Source organism: Phacochoerus africanus, chromosome 2 (assembly GCF_016906955.1).
Source record: "Phacochoerus africanus isolate WHEZ1 chromosome 2, ROS_Pafr_v1, whole genome shotgun sequence".
Classification (NCBI taxonomy): domain Eukaryota; kingdom Metazoa; phylum Chordata; class Mammalia; order Artiodactyla; family Suidae; genus Phacochoerus; species Phacochoerus africanus.
The window spans coordinates 264,729,883-264,745,401 of record NC_062545.1 but is presented as its reverse complement, the minus strand read 5'-3'; positions in this window follow the sequence as shown (position 1 = coordinate 264,745,401).

The window sequence follows — 15,519 nt, the reverse complement described above, 5'->3', positions numbered from 1 at the left end:
GATACCACCTCACACCTGTCAGAATGGCCATCATTAATAAGGCCACAAATAACAAGTACTGGAGGGGGTGTAGAGAAAAGGGAACCCTCCTGCACTGTTGGTGGGAATGGAAACTGGTATAGACACTATAGAGAACAGTATGGAGATACCTTCGAAATCTATACATAGAACTTCCATATGACCCCACAATCCCACTCTTGGGCATCTATCCGGACAAAACTCTCCTTAAAAGAGACACATGCACCTGCATGTTCATTGCAGCACTATTCACAATAGCCAGGACATGGAAACAACCCAAATGTCCATCAACAGATGATTGGATTAGGAAGAAGTGTTGTATATATATACAATGGGATACCACTCAGCCATAAAAAAGAATGACATAATGCTATTTGTAGCAACATGTATGGAACTAGAGACTCTCATGCTGAGTGAAATGAGCCAGAAAGACAAAGACAAATACCATATGGTATCACTTATAACTGGAATCTAATATCCAGCACAAATGAACATCTCCTCAGAAAAGAAAATCATGGACATGGAGAAGAGACTTGTGGCTGCCTGATGGGAGGGGGAGGGAGTGGGAGGGATAGGGAGCTTGGGCTTATCAGACACAATTTAGAATAGATTTACAAGGAGATCCTGCTGAATAGCACTGAGAACTTTGTCTAGAAACTCATGTTGCAACAGAAGAAAGGGTGGGGGGAAAAATGTAATTGTAACGTATACATGTAAGGATAACTTGATCCCCTTGCTGTACAGTGGGAAAATAAAAGAAATTGTTAAAAAAATCAATTCTGCATCCTGATGGAAATCCAAGTAAAACAGACATGAAAACAAAGGATAAAATCAATGTACTTCACCTTTCCATTGTTCATTTTTACCTTCCTACAATGGCTTTTTATTAATTTTATGTTTTCATAAATGGCATTTATCTGATATAGTATTTTATTCCTGTTTTCTATGATAATTTATTATAATAATATTTGCATTTCTACTTTAATGCATATCAGTACCTCAGTCTACTTAAAATTTTTAATTTTTAGCTGATCATTGGTTGGAGTAAAACAAACATTCATGGTGAAACTTTACTAACAATTATACTATGCCTGGAAATCTCTTTTGATAGTTATCTGATGAAAGTTAATTGACTTGCTCCAATGTATGTACTCTATGGTCTCCAATGTTTTAGTGCCTGACTGCCTGTGGCTTGCGCCTTTGTTTCTTTTTCTTAAATTTATTTTTCCCACTGTATAGCAAGGGTATCAAGTTATCCTTACATGTATACATTTTCCCCACCTTTGTTCTGTTGCAATATGAGTGTCTAGACATAGTTCTCAATGATACTCAGCAGGATCTCATTGTAAATCTATTCTAACTTGTGTCTGATTACCCCAAGCTCCCTATCCCTCCCACTCCCTCCCCCTCCCATCAGGCAGCCACAAGTCTCTTCTCCATGTCCATGATTTTCTTTTCTGAGGAGATGTTCATTTGTGCTGGATATTAGATTCCAGTTATAAGTGATACCATATGGTATTTGTCTTTGTCTTTCTGGCTCATTTCACTCAGCATGAGAGTCTCTAGTTCCATCCATGTTGCTACAAATAGCATTATGTCATTCTTTTTTATGGCTGAGTGGTATCCCATTGTATATATATACAACACTTCTTCCTAATCCAATCATCTGTTGATGGACATTTGGGTTGTTTCCATGTCCTGGCTATTGTGAATAGTGCTGCAATGAACATGCAGGTGCATGTGTCTCTTTTAAGGAGAGTTTTGTCCGGATAGATGCCCAAGAGTGGGATTGTGGGGTCATATGGAAGTTCTATGTATAGATTTTGAAGGTACCTCCATACCGTTCTCTATGGTGTCTGTACCAGTTTCCATTCCCACCAACAGTTCAGGAGGGTTCCCTTTTCTCCACAGCCCCTCCAGCACTTGTTATTTGTGGCCTTATTAATGATGGCCATTCTGACAGGTGTGAGGTGGTATCTCATGGGTGTTTTGATTTGTATTTCTCTTATAATCAGTGATGTTTCTTTTTATTTAATGTTCTTGGAGTGGAGTTGACTTACAGCATTGTGTTAGTTTCAGGTGTATGGCAAAGTGAATCTCTCATACATATGCATATATCCATTCTTTTTTCCCATAGAGTTTATTTCCAACTATTGAGGAGATTTTCCTGTGCTATACAGTAGGTTCTAGTCAGTTATATACTTTATAAACTAAAGTGTATATGTTATTCCCACTGCCCATTTCTTCCCTCCCCACAGTGGTTTCACCTGTGGTAAACTGAATTTTGGTTTTTGAAATCTGTGTGTTTTTTCTGTTTTATAAATAAGTGCTTTTGTTTCATTTTTTATTATATTCCATTTGTAATGGTACCACAAGATACTTGTCTTTGACTTAACTTCACTCAGTGTGCTAATCTCCAAGTCCATCTATGCTACTGTAAATGGCATTATCTCATGCTTTTTTCTGGCTGAATAATAAAGATGTAGTACATGAAATGAAACCCTACCATTGAAAAGGTGCAGAAAAAATACATGAAAATGGAAACCCAGGTTGAACGCCATGCAAAGAAAGGCAACTTGGCGTTATCAGACACAACTTAGGATAGATTTACAAGGAGATCCTGCTAAGTAGCATTGAGAACTATGTATAGATACTCATATTGCAACAGAACAAAGGTGGGGAAAAATGTATACATGTAAGGATAACTTGATCCCCTTGCTATACAGTGGGAAAAATAAATTTAAAAAAAAGAAAGGCAACAAAGGCAGATTTTCTCCCTTCAACTATGGGACAACCTAAGTCAGAGCTTATGGAATTAGATAATTGCATAATAAACAAAGTAACTATTGTTATATTCTTCCTATGTGTCAGATAGCAAATTCCTTCCAAATACTTTTTTTTTCTTCTCCACACCCCAAACAGATTAGAGTTAGGACATCACCACAGCCTTAAATGTCACTCCAAATCCTAGCTACATACTATTTGTAGTCTTATATTTATGTATAAATTTTGTAAACATACTGCACTTTGCATGGGATAGATAACCTACACAAACAGACAAGATGAAAAGCTGGAAAAGCTGAGGTAAACACTTGAGGCTCAAAAAAGACACAAACCCAAGAACACAATAAGAGAGATAAAATGAATAATACAAACCAAATTAATCTAAATAAGGACAAAAGGGGGAGAGAAACCAAAAAAATGAAAAAATCTACCCCCAAATCTCTTTGAATTAAGGAACTTTAACAGGGTATGAGTAAACAAACTTAATAAAAAAAAATGCAAAAATAGCACATCTATAACCTAGCAGAGGGCATTGAGAATTTAACATTTCTGCATACTATTATCAGTATACAGCTAAAAAATACATATGGATGAATTTATTTGCAATAAAATATGTTAAAAGGCACAAAACCTTCACAGGTAAAATTGAAGAGGATATAAATAGAGATATACCCTGTATATAAATTGGATAACTGAATATAATCATGGAGCAGGCTTTCCCCTCAATTGATCTACAGGGTTAATGCAATCAAAGTCAAAATCTCAGCAGCTTACTTTTATATTTTTATTTTTATATTATTATTATATTATTATTATTAATAATAATAGTTATTTCCCTAATTTTTTTCTACTGTACAGTATGGTAACCCAGTTACACATACATGTACACATTTGATTATTGCACGTTATCATACTCCATCATAAGTGACTAGACATAGCTGCCAGTGCTACAAAGCAGTATCTCATTGCTAATACATTCCAAAGGCAATAGTTTGTATCTATTAACTCCCAAGCTCCCCAACTACCCCACTCCCTCCCCCTCCCCCTTGGAAACCAGGAGTCTATTCTGCAAGTCCATGATTTCCTTTTCTGTGGAGACATTCATTCATGCCTTAGATTCCACATATGTGATATCAGATGGTATATGTCTCACTTTCTGATTTACTTCACTTAGTATAAGAGACTCTAGTTCCATCCATGTTGCCTCAAAAGGCATTATGTCGTTCTTTTTTATGGCTGAGTAGAATTCCATTTTGTATATGTACCACATCTTCCTAATCCAATCATCTGCCAATGGACATTTGAGTTGCTTCCATGTCTTGGCTGTTGTGAACAGTGCTGCAATGAACATGTGGGTGCATGTGTTTTTTTAAAATAAGTTTTGTCTGGATATATGCCTGAGAGTGGGATTGCTGGGTCATATGGTGGTTCGATGTATAGATTTCTAAGGTACCTCCAGACTGATCTCCATAGTGATGGTATCAGCTTACATTCCTATCAACGGTGCAGGAGGGTTCCCTTTTCTCTACATACATTCCAGCATTTGTTATTTGTAGATATATTAATGATGGCCATTCTGTCTGGTGTGAGGTGGTATCTCATATTATCTTTGATTTGTATTTCTCAAATAATCAGGGATGTGGAGCATTGTTTCATGTGCTTGTTGGTCATCTGCACATCTTCCTTGCCAAAGAGTCTACTCAGGTCTTTTTCCCAATTTTCCTTTGGCTTGTATATTCCAGAGATGAAGCCCTTGTCACTTGCATCATTTGAAACTACTTTTTTCCCATTTTGTAAGTTGTCTTTTTTGTTTTCTTTTTGGTTTCCTTTGCTGTGCAAAATCTTTCCACTTTGATGAGGTCTCATTGGTATATTTTTGCTTTTATTTCTGTTGCTTTGGGAGACTGACCTGAGAAAATATTCATAAGGTTGATGTCAGAGAATGTTTTGCCTATGTTTTCTTCTAGGAGTTTGATGGTGTCTTATCTTATATTTAAATATTTCAGTGACTTTGAGTTTATTTGTTTGCATGGTGTGAGGGTGTGTTCTAGTTTCCTTTATCTGCATGCATCTGTCCAGGTTTCCCAGAAATACTTCCTAAAAAGACTGTCTTTTTCTCATTTTATGTTCTTGCCTCTTTTGTCAAAGATGATAGGAGAAATCGATGGGAATACAATCATATTAGGAGACTTTAACACCCCACTCATTACAATGGACAGATCCTCTAGACAGAACATCAATAAGGCAAAAGATATCCTAAAGGACATGATAGAAAAATCAGACTTAATTGACCTTTTCAGGACAATACATTCAAAAAAATAAGAATATACATTCTTTTCAAGTGCACATTGAACATTCTCAAGAACTGATTACATCCTGGAACTCAAGGCAAACCTCAACAAATTAAGAGTATAGAAATTATTTCAAGTATATTCTCTGACCACAATGGTATGAAACTATAACTCAACCACAGGAAAAGACAAGAGAAAAAACTTATAACATGGAGACTAAACAACATGCTGCTAAAAAAACAATGTGTCAATGAGGAAATCAAGAAGGAAATTAAAAAATACCTCAAGACAAATGATAATGAAGAAACAGCCCTTCAAAATCTATAGGATGCCACAAAAGTAGTGCTCAGAGGGAAATTTATAGCAATACAGGCCTTCCTCAAAAAAGAAGAAAAATCTCAAGTCAATAACTTAACCGACCACCTAAATGAATTAGAAAAAGAACAAATAAAACCTGACATCAGAAAAAGGAAGGAAATCATAAAAATAAAAGAGGAAATCAATAAAATAGGGATCCAAAAAACAACAGACAAAATCAATCAAACAAAGAGCTGGTTCTTTGAAAAGGTAAACAATATTGACAAACCTCTGGTTAGACTCACCAAGAAGAGAAGAGAAAAAAAAAACCCAAATAAGCAAAATGAGAAATGAGAAAGGAGAAGTCACAACGGATGCTGCAGAAATACAAAAAAAAAACATAAGAGAATACTATGAACAACTATATGCCAACAAATTTGACAACCTAGAAGAAATGGACAGCTTTCTACCAACTTACAGCCTGCCAAAAATGAATCAAGAAGAAATAGACCAACTAACTGAAGAGATCACTAGAAATGAAATCGAAGAAATCATAAAAACACTCCCTACTAATAAAAGTTCAGGACAAGATGGCTTCACAGGCAACTTCTACCAAACATACCAAGAGGAACTTATACCCATCCTCCTTAAACTTTTTCAATAGGTTGAAGAAGGAAAACTCCCAAAGACATTCTATGATGCCATCATCACCTTAATTCTAAAACTAAAGATACCATCAAAAAAGAAAACTATCGGCCAATATATTTGATGAATATAGATGAAAAATTCTCAACAAAATTTTAGCCATCCAAGTCCAAAAACACAGAAAAACCATCATGTAACATGACCAGGTAGGATTCATCCCAGCTACACAAGGATGGTTCAACATATGCAAATCAATCAACATCATACACCACATTAACAAAATAAAAGTCAAAAACCACATGATCATCTCAATAGATGTAGAGAAAGCATTTGACAAAGTCCAACATCTATTCATATGATTAAGACCCTCGACAAAGTGGGTATAGAGGGAACATTTCTGAATATAATCAAAGCCATTTATGACAAATCCACAGCAAATATAATCCTCAATAGAGAAAAGCTAAAAGCCTTTCCACTAAAATCTGGAACAAGACTCTCATCACTGTCATTCAACATAGTACTGGAAGTCCTAGCCACAGCCATCAGACAAACCAGAGAAATAAAAGACATCCAAATAGGAAGAGAAGAGGTAAAATTGTCACTGTATGCAGATGACATGTAACTATATATAGAAAACCCTAAGGACTCAACCCAAACACTACCTGAACTAATGAACAAATTCAGCAAAATAGCAGGATATATGATTCACATTCAGAAATCAGTCACATTTCTGTATACTAACAATGAAATATTAGAAAAGGAATACAAACATACAATACCTTTTAAAATTGCACCCCAAAAAATCAAATACCTTGGAATACACCTGACCATGAAGATAAAGCAACCTACTATTAGAAGTTAATTTTTAAATTTATTTCAAGGGAAAGGGAAAGAAAATAGACAAAACACTTTTTTAAAAAAGCACAGTTTGTACTGTAGCTCAGCAGGTTAAGAACCAAATATTATCCATGAGGATGTGGGTTTTATACTTAGGCTTCTTAATGCCAGTAAGGATCCATGAACTTCTGTGTAGGCCAAAGCTGAATCTTGGATCCTACATTGCTGTGGGTGTGGTCTGGGCCTGCTGATGCAGCTCCTATTTGACCCCTAACCTGGGAACTTCCATATACCATGACTGTGGCCAAAAAAAGAAATAAAAAGAGAGAGAGAGGAAAAAATTGCTGGATTAAATTTACCTAATTTTAAAATTGTTTATAAAACCATAGCAATTAAAGCAACAGTAATTGTTTGAAGATAAGAATATAGATCAATGAATAAGTTTAATAGAATGAATATTTTGAAATAGATCAGTATCTATAAGTTCTGCTAAGATTTTTAAAATGCACTAAGACAACTGAATGTGGAAACGATTCTGATTCAATAAATTTTCTGAGCATAAATCAAAATCAATATGTCTTAAATGGACATATTCTTATGCTGGACCACAAGCAAAACATAACTAGAAATGGGTCAAATGTGTCAAACTGTAACTCTAAAACTATGTTGAAGAGAACATTGGACATAGTCTTGAAAAATATGTCCTACTTAATAGGACAAAAAAAACATGAACAAGAAAAGAAAAATATGATTTAGACTTCATAAAAATTAAAAGTATCCACCCTTGAAAAGAAACTCTTAATGGAAAGATTCGCTTCAGACTGGTTTAAAATATTTGTAAAATGTATTTCCAAGAAAGACCTGAATCAAGAACATATACAAAAGACAAGCAACACAATTATTTTTAAAACTATGTGTATTAGATTTGAAAAGATATTTCACCAGAGAAGACATATGGGAGATCGCTCTGTAAAAAGACACACATCATTTGTCATGAGATAAAAGGAAATGAAAACCACAGTGAGATACCACAGCAAACCCACTAGAATGGCTGATATCAGATGACTGACAATACCAGAGGCAGTGAGGATGTTAGTAGAAATTGGAACTCTCACACATGGTCGGCAGTAATGCACAACATAGAGCCTTGGTGAGAAATTGTTGGTGAGTTTCTCCTAATGTTAAATATATTACTGACCCAACAATTCCATTCCTAGGAATTTCTGCAAAAGAAATAATACCCTATTGCCATAAATATTTGGATACAGAGCTATAAACATGAACATATATATGGGACAAAGGTGATACTGATACACAAGAAGGGAAAGCTATTATTCATTATTCTTGGTCAGGGATCATGTTAAGCCAAATTAGGTATCACGTTTGTTTTAAATCAAACATATTTTAGATGTTTTGTAATGTTTTTGATTTCCACAGAAGAAGAAATGGATATTCAGAGAAGGGAAGGCAATTGCCCCAGGCCACACACTCTGGCAGGTACAGCCTGCTGCTAACATCTGTTTTCCCAAATATTCTTCTCTTACACCTATGTGGTGCTGATCCTCAAAAGCAGTTTTGATCACATTCATCTTTTACTAAGTACAGGCTGAAGAAAGAGAACTATGTGTTCCCACACTGAATGTAGAGGAGATTATTACTTAGGCTCCTAACATAAAACTGGTATCATGAAACTGAGTAGAAATGGTTTTCACAGAGATTTGTAATGAAGACTTTGAAAGAGACAGACACAAAATTCACCGGGGGCAACAGAAGACTCCAGACCATGGGTACATTCTTTGGCTTGCTCATCCCCAGTCTGGATGGACCTGGCATTTTCTGCAACTCACACATACAGTCAGGACACTCTGGAGACAACTAGTCTGGGAGTGAAGTGCTGAGTGAAGGCAAGAGCAGTGTCTTAGAGTGATCAGTGTTTCAAAAATCCATAATAAGTCCTGAGGAGCTGAACTCATAGCTGTAGATTGTTTCCTGGATCAAGAAAGGCTGCTCTACAGTTTCTTCTCCTCACTCACCAAAATCACCACCAACATCCCAAAACAGGAAAAGAATGCTGAAAGGAAAGTGAGGAAAAGAAAGGACATACTTTACCAAGTCCTAGCTCTGGCACTTTTCTATGCCAAGGGAGCCTGCTAAGCCTGGAGCTTCCACAAATTCATCATGATACTCATGTCCTCTCCCCAGTTTCTAGCAATGACCATCCTATCCCCTGATCTATGAATTTGGCTGTTTTAATTTCTATATAAAAGTGGTACCATGCAGTATTTGTCTTGTTTTGAGTTGGACTTATTTCACTAGCATAATGGACAAAGATCCAGTTATTTAAGTTCTCCTGAGATCACATGTACAGCACAATCACTATAGTGAACCAGATTGTATTGTATACTTGAAATTTAATCCCCTAGTACAGTGGATCTTTAGTTCTCTCACACCACACACAAATAAGTTAAAATGGTAACTAAGTGAAAGTGATGAATATATTAATTAAACATTGTGGAGGTTATTTCACAAGGAATGGTATATCAGAATATGAATCTGGACACTTTAAATGTATACTGCATTTATAGAAAAATTTTACCTCAATAAAGATGTTTTATAAACAGCTAATAAATTCCCAGGAAATAAAAAGAGAGACATTAAGTACTACCAGGCATATAACTTCTCAGTGTTGTAGTCAAGAACATTAATCAGTTGTGAGGGGAAAAGCTGGTGGAAGAGTAGGGGGATACACTCACCCTTTCCCACAAACACACACACACACACACACACACACAAAAAAAAAAACACATCTAAAGGATAAATGAGTCCCAAAGAACAGCAACCAATCACTGGCAGAACCTAAACTCAAATAATGGCAAGAAGTTCGTGACATTACTAGGTAAAACAAGAGAAAAGAGGAGAGTGAGAGAAGGTGAATCCGAGCTGGACAGGTGCTCCCAAAAGGGAACTGCGGAGGAGAAAGGAATCCTGCACCCTGAAAAGTCACCTACTCAATGGAAAGATCAAACAGAACTGGAGGAATCTCCAGATGCAGAGAAGAGTGTAGCAGTAAGTTGGAGTTCTGAAAAGCAGATTGAGAACTGAATGGACCATCTGAACTATGGGCACAGTCACCAAAAATTGAGATGCCTGAGTGGGGGCTGGGCACTGAGACCTTGGCTCTGGAGGTTAGCCCCTGGGGGGGCGGGGTGGAGTGGGGAGTGCCTGGGAGGTCTAGAAACCGGTCAGTCAGGTTTGACGGGGCAGAGACTGCCTGGGAGACTAGAAAACAAAGCTGTCACTGAGGAAGGGAGCAATACTCTAGGGGCAGGGAAGTGGAAAGCCACATCAGAGGGAACCTGGGAGAAGAGCCTGGTCTGTGCCAATGTTGGGGAGGGGAGAGAAAAAGGGGTGGGTCCCCATAGAATATTCCCCACACCACAGCAAGCTTACCGGCCCCTAGCTATGAAAAAGCTATGCTGCCCAGTGCATCCCCTCCCCCCACCCCCACCACGCCCTATGCACTCTTTGGAGGGCTGGCCTAAACAATTGCCTGAAGCCTACCACAACAGGGGCTGTCCCTGCACAGGCCTGCTCACCCTTTGGAAGGGCTACACCCCCAGGGAGAAGCACCAAATACCGCTAGCCCCCGAGAAAAGGCCTGGAGCCCAGAAAAGCTAGAACAAGCCTGGCCAGGCTGTGAAAAGATCTGCCTATTTCTCCGACAGTCTTTCCTAGTCGGCCTGCCCTGGAGAAAAGCCTCTTAGGTTCAAAGTGGCACAGCTAGCTGCTCCAGCTCTCAGGAGGAGCCACAATTCCACGGAACAATGGCACAGGACTGCCAGCTCCCAGCAGGACACTCCACACCCCAGAAAATCTACAATAAGCCTGGCCAGGCCATGAAAAGATCTGCCTACTTCTCTGAAGTCTTTCCGAGTCGGCCTGCCCTGGAGAGGAGCCTCCTGGGTTCTCAGTGGCCCAGCTAGCTGCCCAAGCCCTCAGGGGAAGCCAAACACTTGCAGAACAGCTGCATAGGACTGCCAGCTCTGAGCAGGACCCCTGCAGCCCAGAAAAGTTACAACAAGCCTGGCCAGGCTGTGAAAAGATCTGCCTAAATCTTGGACAGTATTTCCAAGTTGGGCTGCACTGGGGAAGAGCCGCTTGGGTTTGCATTGGCCCAGCTAGCTGCTCCAGCACTCTGGGGGGGGGGCGCACACACTTGCAGAACAGCTGCAAAGGACTGCCAGCTCTCTGCAGGACACCCTGAAGCCCAGAAAAGCTAGAATAATCTTGGCCAGACTGTGAAAAGATCTGCCTGCATTCTCAGACAGTCCTTCTGTGTTGGGCTGCCCTAGGGAAGAGCCTCTTGGGTTCTCAGTGACCCAGATAGCTGCTCCAGCCATTGGGAGGTGCTGCACTCCTGAGGAACAGCTACCCAACACCGCCAACCACCTGCAAGAACCTCGCAGACTAAAAACACCAGAGCAACCTCTGCCTGACTGAGTAAAATCTGCTACCATCGTGGTGTGGACCTCCCAGTCCTGTCAGGAAGTACTTTGCATCAAAGAGACCCTGTTAGCCCCATCAACACTCCAGAAAAGACACACTGCCTCAAAAAAGACTGACCAACAATGCCAGCCCTCAGGAAACATTCCATGGCAGTGACAAGGCAAACACTGCCCAGCCATGGAGAATAAACCTTCCCCAGGAAAAGGAAAACAAGCAAGATGAAGAAGCTGAGAAAATACCCCTAGTCAAACCAACAGGAGAACTCACCTAAAACAGTCAACAATGAAACACATCTCTGCAGTCTGATGGACTTGGAGTTCAAAAGAGAAATAGTGAAAATACTGAAGGAATTAAGAGAAGATATGAACAGTAATGCAGACGCCCTCTGAAAGGAACTAGAAAATATAAGGAGGAGCCAAGAAAAACTAGAAAATTCAATGGCAGAGATACAAACTGAACTAAGTGCAGGAAAAACCAGAATGAATAATGCAGAAGAACAAATCAGTGATATGGAAGATAGAATAATGGAAATCACCCAATCAGGTCAACAGACAGAAAACCGAACCAAAAAACAGGAAAGCAATATAAGAGACCTATGGGATAATATAAAGTGGGCCAATCTACGCAGAATAGGAATTCCAGAAGGAGTAGAAAAAGATAAGGGAATGGAAAATATATTTGAAGAAATTATAGCTGGAAACTTCCCAAATCTAAAGGATACTGAGTTCAAGATACAGGAAGCACAGAGGGCCCCAAACAAATTGAACCAAAATAGACCCATATCAAGACACATAATAATAAAAATGGCAAAAGTTAGTGATAAAGAGAGGACCCTAAAGGCAGCAAGAGAAAAGCAGAATGTTACCTACAAGGGAACCTCCATAAGATTATCAGCTGATTTCTCTACAGAAGCACTACAGGCCAGGAGAGAATGGCAAGAGATATTTAAAGTGCTAAAAGGAAAAAATATGCAACCTAGAACACTCTATCCAGCAAGACTATCATTTAAAATAGAAGGGGAAATAAAATTTTTTCCAACAAACAAAAACTTAAAGAATACAGCAACACAAAACCCAGGCTAAAAGAAATACTGAAAGGGCTTCTCTATACCAAAAAGAAAGGATGGAAAGGGAAGAAAAAATAAAAGAAAAAAAAAGAATAGGAAGAACTACGACTGAGGAAACCACAATCAGAGAGCAGTCACTCAAATAAGCCAGCATACAGATTTAATCATGAACATGTTTCAAACAAAATAAAATTAAAAAGAAAAAAAAAGTGTCATCAAAATCATAAAATGTGGGCAAGGGATGTTAGGAAGTAAATAACCCTTTTTGTTTGTTTGTATGTTTCTCTTCTTAATTATAATATAGTAATGAAGTGTTTGAACCTAGAGGACTATCAGGGAAAACACACAATTATAGGAAGGGGTTAGCATACTTCAAATACAGGGCAACCCCAAGCCAAAACCAAACATTCCATTCGCAAAAAAAATGAAAAAAAAAACACTCAAGCAGATAATAACCGGAGACCATACAAACAAACAAACAAACAAACAAACAAACAAACAAACAAAAGCAAGGAAGAATGGAGAACAGTAGAATCAACTGGAACACAAGGTTCAAAATAGCAATAAATAATCATCCATCAATAATCACCTTAAATGTAAATGGACTCAATGCTCCAATCAAAAGACACAGAGTGGTTGAGTGGATAAAAAGGCAAAAACCTTCAATATGCTGCCTACAAGAAACTCACCTTAGGACAAAGGATACATATAGATTGAATGTGAAAGGGTGGGGAAAAATATTTCACACCAATAGACATGACAGAAAAGCAGGAGTTGTAACACTCATATCAGACAAAATAGACTTAAAACAAAAGACATAAAGAAAGACAAAGAAGGACACTATTTAATGCTTAAGGGATCCATCCATGGAGAGGATGTTACTATCATCAACATATATGCCCCAAATACAGGAGCACCCAGATACATACAACAAATATTAACAGACATAAAGGGAGAAATCGAGGGGAATACAATCAGAATAGGAGATTTTAATACCCCACTGACAGCAATAGACAGATCCTCTAGACAGAAAACCAATAAAGCAACAGAGATCCTAAAGGAAACAATACAAAAGTTAGACTTAATTGATATCTTCAGGACCCTACATCCAAAAAAAGCAGAATACACATTCTTCTCAAATGCACATGGAACATTCTCAAGAATCGAACACAAAGCTAACCTCAATAAACTTAGCAGCATAGAAATTATCTCAAGTATCTTCTCTGACCACAATGCCATGAAATTAGAAATCAACCATGGGAAAAGAAATGAGAAGAAAAACCTGCTACACGAAGACTAAACAACATGCTACTAAAAAACCAAGAGGTCAATGAGGAAATCAAGAAGGAAATTAAAAAATACCTCGAAAAAAATTATAATGAAGACACAACCTCTCAAAATCTATGGGATGCCACAAAAGCAGTGCTCAGAGGGAAATTTATAGCAATACACCCTTTCCCAAAAAAGAAGGAAGATCCCAAATTGACAACTTAACCCTCCACCTAAACGAATTAGAAAAAGAAGAATAAAAAAAACGAAAGTCAGCAGAAGGAAGGAAATTATAAAGATCAAAGAAGAAATCAATAAAATAAAATAGAGATTCAAAAAACAATAGAGGAAATTAATAAAACTAAGAGCTGGTTCTTTGAAAAGGTAAAAATATATTGACAAACCCCTGGCCAGACTCACTAAAAAGAGAGAAAGAACCCAAATGACAAAATGATAAATGAAAAAAGAGAAATCACAATGGATACAGCAGAAATACAAAAAAACATACGAGAGTACTATGAACAACTATATGCCAACAAATTTCACAATCTGGAAGAAATGGACAACTTTCTAGAATCTCATAGCCTGCCAAAACTGAATCAAGAAGAAACACACCAACAGAACAGACCGATAATTAGAAATGAAATTGAAGAAGTCATAAAAACACTCCCTACAAATAAAAGCCCAGGACCAGATGGCTTCAAAGGTGAATTTTATCAAACATATAAAGAGGAACTGGTGCCCAACCTCCCTAAACTTTTTTGAAAGGTTGAAGAAGCAGGAATACTCCCAAAGACATTCTATGATGCTACCATCACCCTCATTCCAAAACCAGACAGAGATACCACCAAAAAAGAAAACTATCGCCCAATATCTTTGATGAATAAAGATGCAAAAATTCTCGACAAAATCTTAGCCAACCGAATCCAACAACATATCAAAAAAATCATACACCATGACCAGGTAGGGTTCATCCCAGGTTCACAAGGATGGTTCAACATACACAAATCAATCAATGTCATACACCACATTAACCAAAGAAAAGTCAAAATCATATGATCATCTTAATAGATGTAGAAAAATCATTTGACAAAGTCCAACATCCATTCATGATCAAGACCCTCGTCAAAGTGGGTATAGAGGGAACATTCCTTAACATAATCAAAGCCATTTGTGACAAACCCACAGCAAAAATAATCCTCAATGGGGAAAAACTGAAAGTCTTCTCACTCAAATCCGGAACAAGACAGGGATGTCCACCCTCAACAATGCTATTCAACATAGTTTTGGCAATCCTAGCCACAGCAATAAGACCAAATAAATAAAAAGCATTCAAATTGGAAGAGAAGAGATAAAACTGTCACTGTATGCAGACATGATACTATACATAGAAAACCCTAAGGACTCAACCCCAAAACTACTTGAAATGATTAATAAATTCAGCAAAGTAGCAGGGTAGAAGATTAACATTCAGAAGTCAGTTGCATGTCTGTATATCAACAATGAAACATTAGAAAAGGAATACAAGAATACAATACCTTTTAAAATTGCACCTCACAAAATCAAATACCTCGGAATACACCTGACCATTGAGGTAAAGGACCTATATGCCGAGAACTATAAAACGTAAATCAAATAAATTAAAGAAGATGTAAAGAAAAGGAAAAATATTCCATGTTCCTGGATTGGAAAAATCAATATTGTAACAATGGCCATACTACCCAAAGAAATGCAAACCCTATCAAACTACCCACGACATTTTTCACAGAACTAGAAGAAACAATACAAAAATTTATATGGAACAAC